A 10,118-nucleotide genomic window follows, 5' to 3' on the forward strand; every position below is an offset into this window, starting at 1 on the left:
CACTTAAAAAAAACATTATCAGCACAGGAAAATAGTTATACTGCTGCTAATGTGATCTCATTCAACCCAATAATTATCCAAGACCCGAGCGCGTCCCATTGCACTGCGTCCTAACACAATGGATGATATCATATCATTGATATGACCTCACCAGCCTTGGCAATACTAAGGAACTGGTACATGCCTAGATTGCTAACAGTGCGACTTCCCAAGCGGCCAAAGAGCCAATCAGTGACAAAGAGGATAAAATGTAGCCTAATACTCTCAAACAAAACCGCACTTTTCTGCAGTTTGTGTGTTAACGGCCCAACCAGTGACAGAAAATGGTAAAGAAATAGCGTTGGCACTGGGTGGGGGTACTCTTGCAAAATATAATCTCCAGCTACTTTACTTTATCCTATTCGCCATTGATTTGCCTGTTATCCGCTTGGGCAATCGGTCACGTCTCTGTTAAGTACTGGGCATGAGTTGGCTCCAGAATGTATCTGTACCTGCTCCAGTGTTGGTCAAGTCTGGCCTTGAATGAGCTCTCACTCGGTGCCGTCACAACACTCTCTGGCAGGTTGTTCATAGAGATCACAATTCTCACTCAGAAAAAAAATTGCCCTTCGAGTTTTCAACCCCGATTTCAGGAATGCCAGTCCAGGTCACTGTAAATTTTGAAATTAAATATCTGAAGTTTGTTTGTGCTGATTCGTTTTTCTAAGGGGCTCCTCCATCTGCGCTACCATCCATATATCACTCCAATATATACTATGTTTGTGTGTGTGTAACCGGTTGGATAATGTCACACTTTAAGAATTATGTTGCACTGTAAGGATAATGACACACTTTAAGAATTATGTCACACTGTAAGGATAATGACACACTTTAAGAATTATGTCACACTGTAAGGATAATGACACACTTTAAGAATTATGTCGCACTGTAAGGATAATGACATACTTTAAGAATTTTGTCACACTGTAAGGATAATGACACACTTTAAGAATTTTGTCACACTGTAAGAATTATGTTGCACTGTAAGAATTATGTCACACTATAAGAATAATGACACACTTTAAGAATTATGTCGCACTGTAAGGATAATGTCACACTTTAAGAATTATGTCGCACTGTAAGGATTATGTCACACTTTAAGAATTATGTCACACTGTAAGGATAATGTCACACTGTAAGAATTATGTTGCACTGTAAGGATAATGTCACACTGTAAGAATTATGTCGCACTGTAAGGATAATGTCACACTTTAAGAATTATGGCGCACTGTAAGGATAATATCACACTGTAAGAATTATGTCACATTGTAAGGATAATGTCACACTATAAGGATAATGACATACTTTAAGAATTATGTCACACTGTAAGAATTATGTTGCACTGTAAGAATTATGTCACACTATAAGGATAATGACACACTTTAAGAATTATGTCGCACTTTAAGGATGATATCACACTGCAAGAATTATGTCACATTGTAAGGATAATGTTACACTATAAGGATAATGACACACTTTAAGAATTATGTCACACTGTAAGGATAATGACACACTTTAAGAATTTTGTCACACTGTAAGAATTATGTTGCACTGTAAGAATTATGTCACACTATAAGAATAATGACACACTTTAAGAATTATGTCGCACTGTAAGGATAATGTCACACTTTAAGAATTATGTCGCACTGTAAGGATTATGTCACACTTTAAGAATTATGTCACACTGTAAGGATAATGTCACACTGTAAGAATTATGTTGCACTGTAAGGATAATGACACACTTTAAGAATTATGTCGCACCGTAAGGATTATGTCACACTTTAAGAATTATGTCACACTGTAAGGATAATGTCACACTGTAAGAATTATGTCACACTGTAAGGATAATGACACACTTTAAGAATTATGTCGATCAGGGGACTTTGTTATACTAGATCAGGGGACTTTGTTATACTCGATCAGGGGACTTTGTTATACTAGATCAGGGGACTTTGTTATACTAGATCAGGGGACTTTGTTATACTCGATCAGGGGACTTTGTTATACTTGATCGGGGGACTTTGTTATACTAGATCAGGGGATTGTTATACTTGATCGGGGACTTTGTTATACTAGATCAGGGACTTTGTTTTACTCGATCAGGGGACTTTGTTATACTAGATCAGGGGACTTTGATATACTAGATCAGGGGACTTTGTTATACTAGATCAGGGGACTTTGTTATACTAGATCAGGGGACTTTGTTATACTAGATCGGGGGAATTTGTTATACTAGATTAGGGGACTTTGTTATACTTGATCGGGGGACTTTGTTATACTAGATCAGGGGACTTTGTTATACTCGATCAGGGGACTTTGTTATACTAGATCGGGGGAATTTGTTATACTAGATTAGGGGACTTTGTTATACTTTGGACTTTTATACTGATCTTTGTTATACAGGGGACTTTGTTATACTAGATCAGGGGACTTTGTTATACTCGATCAGGGGACTTTGTTATACTAGATCGGGGGACTTTGTTATACTAGATCAGGGGACTTTGTTATACTTGATCGGGGGACTTTGTTATACTAGATCAGGGGACTTTGTTATACTCGATCAGGGGACTTTGTTATACTAGATCGGGGGACTTTGTTATACTAGATCAGGGGACTTTATTATACTAGATCAGGGGACTTTATTATACTAGATCAGGGGACTTTGTTATACTAGATCAGGGGACTTTGTTATACTAGATCAGGGGACTTTGTTATACTAGATCAGGGGACTTTGTTATACTAGATCGGGAGACTTTGTTATACTAGATCGGGGGACTTTGTTATACTAGATCAGGGGACTTTGTTATACTAGATCAGGGGACTTTATTATACTAGATCAGGGGACTTTGTTATACTAGATCAGGGGACTTTGTTATACTAGATCAGGGGACTTTATTATACTCGATCAGGGTACTTTATTATACTCGATCAGGGGACTTTATTATACTCGATCAGGGGACTATATTATACTCGTTCAAGGGACTTTATTATACCAGATCAGGGGATTTATTTTAATCGATTAGGGGACTTTATTATACTAGATTAGGGAACTTTGTTATCCTAGATCAGGGTAACTTTGTTTTACTAGATCAGAGGACTTTATTATACTCGATCAGGGGACTTTCTTTTACTAGATCAGTGGACTTTATTATACTAGATCAGGGGACTTTGTTATACTCGATCAGGGGACTTTATTATACTCGATCAGGGGACTTTATTATACTAGATCAGGGGACTTTTCTATACTCGATCAGGGGTTTTTATTACACTAGATCAGGGGACTTTGTTATACTCGATCAGGGATTTCTATTACCATAGATCAGGGGACTTTGTTATACTCGATCAGGGTGTTTTTATAACACTAGATCAGGGGACTTTGTTATACTATATCAGGGACCTTTATTATACTCGATCAGTGGATTTATTACCATAGACCAGGGGACTTTGTTATACTCGATCAGGGACTTTGTTATACTGGACTGGGATTTTGTTATACTCAGATCAGGACCTTTGTTATACTTGATCGGGGACTTTGTTATATACTAGATCAGGACTTTGTTATACTCGATCGGGGACTTTGCTATACTAGATCAGGACTTTGTTATACTTGATCGGGGACTTTGTTATACTAGATCAGGACTTGTTACTCGATCAGGGACTTTGTTATACTCGATCAGACTTTGTTATACTAGATCGGGGACTTTGTTATACTAGATCAGACTTTGTTATTCCTGATCGGGGACTTTGTTATACTAGATCAGGACTTTGTTATACTCGACTTTGCTTACTCAGACGGGGACTTTGTTATACTAGATCAGGACTTTTGTTATACTCTGGATCGGGGACTTTGTTATACTAGATCGGGGACTTTGTTATACTCGATCAGGGGACTTTGTTATACTAGATAGGTACTTTGTCTTACCCGACTAGACCTTTGGTTATACTAGATCAGGACTTTGTTATACTAGATCAGGGACTTTGTTATACTCGATCAGACTTTGTTATACTAGATCAGGGACTTTGTTATACTCAATCAGGACTTTGTTATACTAGATCAGGACTTTGTTATACTAGATCAGGACTTTCTATACTAGATCAGGACCTTTTTATACTAGATCAGAATTTTTGTTATACTAGATGACTTGTTATACTAGATCAGGACTTTGTTATACTAGATCAGGGACTTTGTTATACCAGATCAGGACTTTGTTATACTAGATCAGGGACTTGTTATACTAGATCAGGACTTTGTTATACTAGATCAGACTTTGCTATACTAGATCAGGACTTTGTTATACTAGATCAGACCTTTGTTATACTAGATCGGGGACTTTGTTATACTCAGATCAGGACTTTTGATATACTAGATCAGGACTTTGTTATACTTGATCAGGACTTTGTTATACCAGATCAGGGACTTTGTTATATTAGATCAGGGACTTTGTTATACTTGATCAGGACTTTGTTATACTAGATCAGAACTTCCCTACAACTAGATCAGGGACTTTGTTATACTTAGATCAGGGACTTTGTTATACTAGATCAGGGACTTTTGTTATACTAGATCAGGGACTTGTTATACTCTTGATCAGGGACTTTGTTATACTAGATCAGGGACTTTGTTATACCAGATCAGGACCTTTGTTTTACTAGATCAGGGACTTTGTTATACTAGATCAGGAACTTTGTTATACTAGATCAGGACTCTTTGCTATACTCGATCAGGGACTTTGTTATACTAGATCAGGGACTTTGTTATACTAGATCAGGGACTTTGTTATACTAGATCAGGACCTTGTATATACCTCTGACTTTGTTATACTAGATCAGGACTTTGTTATACTAGATCAGGACTTTGTTATACTAGACGTCAGGACTTTGTTATACTAGATCGGGACTTTGTTATACTTGATCAGTGACTTTGTTATATTAGATCAGGACTTTGTTATATTAGATTAGGGTACTTTGTTATATTAGATTAGGGGACTTTTGTTATATTAGATCAGGGACTTTTGTTATATTAGATCAGGACTTTGTTATACTCTCGTCAGGGTTTTACTATACTAGATCAAGGGACTTTGTTATACCTTCGGATTAGGGACTTTGTTATATTAGATTAGGGACTTTGTTATACTCGATCAGGACTTTGTTATACTAGATCAGGGTTTTATTATACTAGATCAGGACTTTGTTATACCTCGATTAGACTTTTGGTTATACTCGTGATCAGGACTTTGTTATACTCGATCAGGGACTCTTTGTTATACTCGTTCAGGGACTTTGTTATACTCGTTCAGGGTTTTATTATACTAGATCAGGACTTTGTTATATTAGATCAGGACTTTTGTTATACTAGATCAGGATTTTGTTATACTGATTAGGACTTTGTTATACTCGACTGGACTCTTGTTATACTCGATCAGGGACTTTGTTATACTTAGATCGGGGACTTTGTTATACGATCAGGGACTTTGTTATACTCGATCAGGGGACTTTGGTTATACTCGATCAGGACTTTATTATACCTCGATCGGGGACCTTTGTTATACTCAGATCGGGGACTTTGCTTATACTAGATCAGGACCTTTGTTATACTCTGATCGGGGACTTTCATATATACAGAGATCAGGACTTTGTTATACCGATCAGGACTTTGTTATACTAGATCGGGACTTTGTTTATACTCAGATCAGGACTTTTGTTATACCTAGACTGGGGACTTTGTTATACTAGATCGGGGACTTTGTTATACTAGATCGGGGACTTTTGTTATACTTGATCAGGGGACTTTGTTATACTCAGATCAGGGACTTACTAGATCTGACTTGTTATACCAGATCAGGACTTTGTTATACTCGATCAGGTACTTTGTTATACCTGATCAGGACTTTGTTATACTCAGATCAGGGACTTTTGTTATACTATGATCAGGCTTGTTGTTATACTCGATCGGGGACTTTGTTATACTTGATTGGGGACTTTGTTATACTAGATCAGGGACTTGTTATAATCGGGACTGTTGTTTGTTATACTTGATCGGGGACTTTGTTATACTAGATCAGGACTTTTGTTACTACTCGATCAGGACTTTGTTATACCAGATCAGGGACTTTGTTATACTAGAGTCAGGGACCTTTGTTATACTAGATCAGGGACCTTTGTTATACTAGATCAGGACTTTGTTATACTAGATCAGGGACTTTGTTATACTAGATCAGGACTTTGTTATACCAGGATCAGGACTTTGTTATACTCAGATCAGGGACCTTTGTTATTACTAGATCAGGGACTTTTGCTATATACCAGATCAGTGGATGTTGTTATACTCAGACAGGTGACTTTGTTATACTCAGATCAGGGACTTTTTGTTATACCAGATCAGGACTTTGTTATACTCAGATCAGGGACTTTGTTATATACTCAGGACCAGGACTTTGTTATACTTGGATCAGGACTTTGTTATATAGATCAGGGACTTTGTTATACTAGATCAGGGACTTTTGTTATACTAGATCAGGGGACTTTTGTTATACTAGATCAGGGACTTTTGTTATACTAGATCAGGGGACTTTGTTATACTAGATCAGGGACTTTGTTATACTAGATCAGGGACTTCGTTATACCAGATCAGGACTTTGATACATACTTCAGACTGGACTTTGTTATACCAGATCAGTGGACTGCTTATACTAGATCAGGACTTTGATATACTAGATCAGGACTTTTGTTATACCAGATCAGACCTTGTTACCAGATCAGGACTTTTGTTACTACTCTGATCAGGACTTTGTTATATTAGATCAGGGACTTTGCTATACTAGATCAGGACCTTTGTTATACTCAGATCAGGACTTTGTTATACCAGATCAGGACCTTTGTTATACTCAGATCAGGAATCCTTGATATACTAGATCAGGACTCTTTGTTATACCAGATCAGACTTTTGCTATACCAGATCAGGGACTTTGCTATACTAGATCAGGACTTTGCTATACCAGATCAGACCTTTTATACTGATCAGGACTTATACCGATCAGGACTTTTATACCAGATCAGGACTTTGTTATACCACTAGTGAATTTTGCTACCAGATCGGGGACCTTTGCTATACTAGGATCAGGACTCTGGTTATACCAGATCAGGGACTTTGTTATACTAGATCAGGGACTTTGGGTTATACTAGATCAGGGACCTTGCTGTTCAGATCAGGACTCGGTGACTTAGATCAGGATTCTGTTATACCTGATCAGGGACTATACCTGACTGTGACTTTGTTATACCTAGATCAGGACCTTTATATTTGTGATCAGGGACTTTTGTTATACTAGACTAGGGACTTGCTATACCTGGATCAGGGACTTTGTTATACTTAGATCAGGGACTTGTTATACTAGATCAGGACTTTGTTATACCAGATCAGACCTTTGTTATACCTGGATCAGGACTCTGTTATACTTCAGGATTAGACCCGGTTTATACTGGATCAGGACTTTGTTATACCTGACTGGGCCTTTGTTATACCAGATCAGGACTCTTTGTTATACCAGATCAGGACTTTGTTATATTAGATTAGGGACCTTTGTTATACCTGATCAGGGCTTTGTTAATAGATCAGGGACTTTTATACCAGATCAGGCTTTTATTATACCAGATCAGGACTTTGCTATACCTGGATTAGGGATTTGTTATACTAGATCAGGCTTTTATTATAACAGATCAGGACTTTTGGTATACTGTCTAGGGGTTTTGTTATACCAGATCAGGACTTGTTATATTGTGATCAGGACTTTGTTATACCTGATCTGTGACTTTTTTAATACTCTGATCAGGGACTTTTTTATACTAGATCGGGACTTTGCTATACCCGGGATCAGGACTTTGTTATACTCGTGACTGGGGACTTTGTTATACTGATCAGGGGACTTTGTTATACTCGATCAGGACTTGGCATTAGATCAGGGACTTTGTTATACTGATTAGGGACTTTGTTATACCCGATCAGGGACTCTTGTTATACCAGATCAGGACTTTGTTATACTAGATCAGGGTTTTGTTATACTAGATCAGTGACTTTGCTATATTAGACGACTCTGGTTATACTAGATCAGGACTTGTTATACTTCAGATCAGGCTTTATTATACTATCGGGACTTTGTTATACCAGATTAGGGATTTCTATACTGATCAGATTCTGCTGAGACTGATCAGACCTTGTTATACTCAGGATCGGGGACTTTGTTATACTAACGTGGACTTTGTTATACTGGATCGGGGACTTTGCTTATACTAGATCAGGACTTTGTTATACCTGATCAGGACTTTGTTAACCATGGATCGGGACTTATACTAGGATCAGGACCTGTTATACTTGATCGGGGGACTTGTTATACTAGATCAGGACTTTGTTATTTCAGATCGGGACCTTGTTATACTAGATTAGGTACTTTGTTATACTCGATCAGGACTTTGTTATACCAGATCAGGACCTTTGCTATACCAGATCAGACCTTTGTTATACCTGGATAGACTCTTATAATTGATCGGGGACTTTGTTATACTAGATCAGGGATCTTGTTATACTTGATCAGGGACTTTGTTATACCAGATCGGGGACTTTGTTATACTAGATCAGGACTTTGCTATACTTGATCAGGACCTTGTTATACTAGATCAGGGACTTTTATACTTGATCAGGACTCTTGCTATACCTGATCGGGACTTTGTTACAGATCAGGACCTTGCTATACCTGATCAGGACCTTTGTTATATCAGATTAGGCACTTTGTTATCTTGATTGACTTTGCTATACTAGATCAGACCCGGTTATACCAGATCAGGACCTTTGTTATACTTGATCAGGACTTGTTATACTAGATCAGGACTTGCTATACCAGATCAGGACTTTGTTATACCAGATCAGGACCTTGCTATACCAGATCAGGACTTTCATACTAGATCAGGACTTGGTTACAGATCAGGGACCTTTGCTATACTCAGATCAGGGACTTTGTTATACTCAGATCAGGGACTTTGGTTATACTAGATTAGGACTTTGTTATACCAGATCAGGACCTTTGCTATACTAATTGTGGACTTTTATACCAGACTAGGACTCATATACTAGATCAGGTATACTAGGATCAGGACCTTGTTATACCAGATTGGACGTTATACTAGATCAGACTTTGGTTATACAGATCATGGACTTTGTTATACTTGACTGGGACTACAGTGACTAGGATCAGACCTGTTATACTCAATTAGGACTTGTTATACAGATCAGGACTTTGCTATACCAGATCAGGGACCTTGGTTATACTCAGATCAGACCTCATGCTCAATCAGGACTTGTTATACTAGATCAGGGACTTTGCTATACCAGATCAGGACTTTGGTTATACTAGGATCAGGGACCTTTCTATACTCAGGATCAGGGACTTTGTTATACTAGATCAGGACTTTTATACTGGATCAGGACTTCAGATTAGGACTTTGTTATACCAGATCAGGGACTTTGTTATACCAGATCAGACCTTATACAGGATCAGGACCTTGGTTACTAGATCAGGGATTTGTTATATTAGATTAGGGACTTTGGTTATGGATCAGACCTTGTTATACCGGGATCAGGACCTTGTTATACCAGATCGGGGACCTTTGTTATACTTGACGGGGACTTTGTTATACCAGATCGGGGGACTTTTGTTATATTCTGGATCAGGGACTTTGTTATACCAGATCAGGACTTTTGTTATACTTGGATCAGGGACTTTTATACTAGATCAGGACTTGCTATACTAGATTAGGACTGTTATACGATCAGGGACTTTGTTATACTAGATCAGGACTTTTGTTACTTAGATCAGACTTTGTTATACCAGATCAGGACTTTGTGTTATATACCAGACGAGACTTGTTATACCAGATCAGGGACTTTGTTATACTAGATCAGACTTTTGTTATACCAGACTGTGACTTGTTATACCAGATCAGGACTTTGTTATACTTGGATCAGACTTTTATACTGATCAGGACTTTGTTATACTAGATCAGACTTTGTTATACTAGATGTAGAATTC

This window comes from Homarus americanus, unplaced genomic scaffold (genome assembly GCF_018991925.1).
Source record: "Homarus americanus isolate GMGI-L3 unplaced genomic scaffold, GMGI_Hamer_2.0 scaffold21914, whole genome shotgun sequence".
Taxonomy (NCBI): domain Eukaryota; kingdom Metazoa; phylum Arthropoda; class Malacostraca; order Decapoda; family Nephropidae; genus Homarus; species Homarus americanus.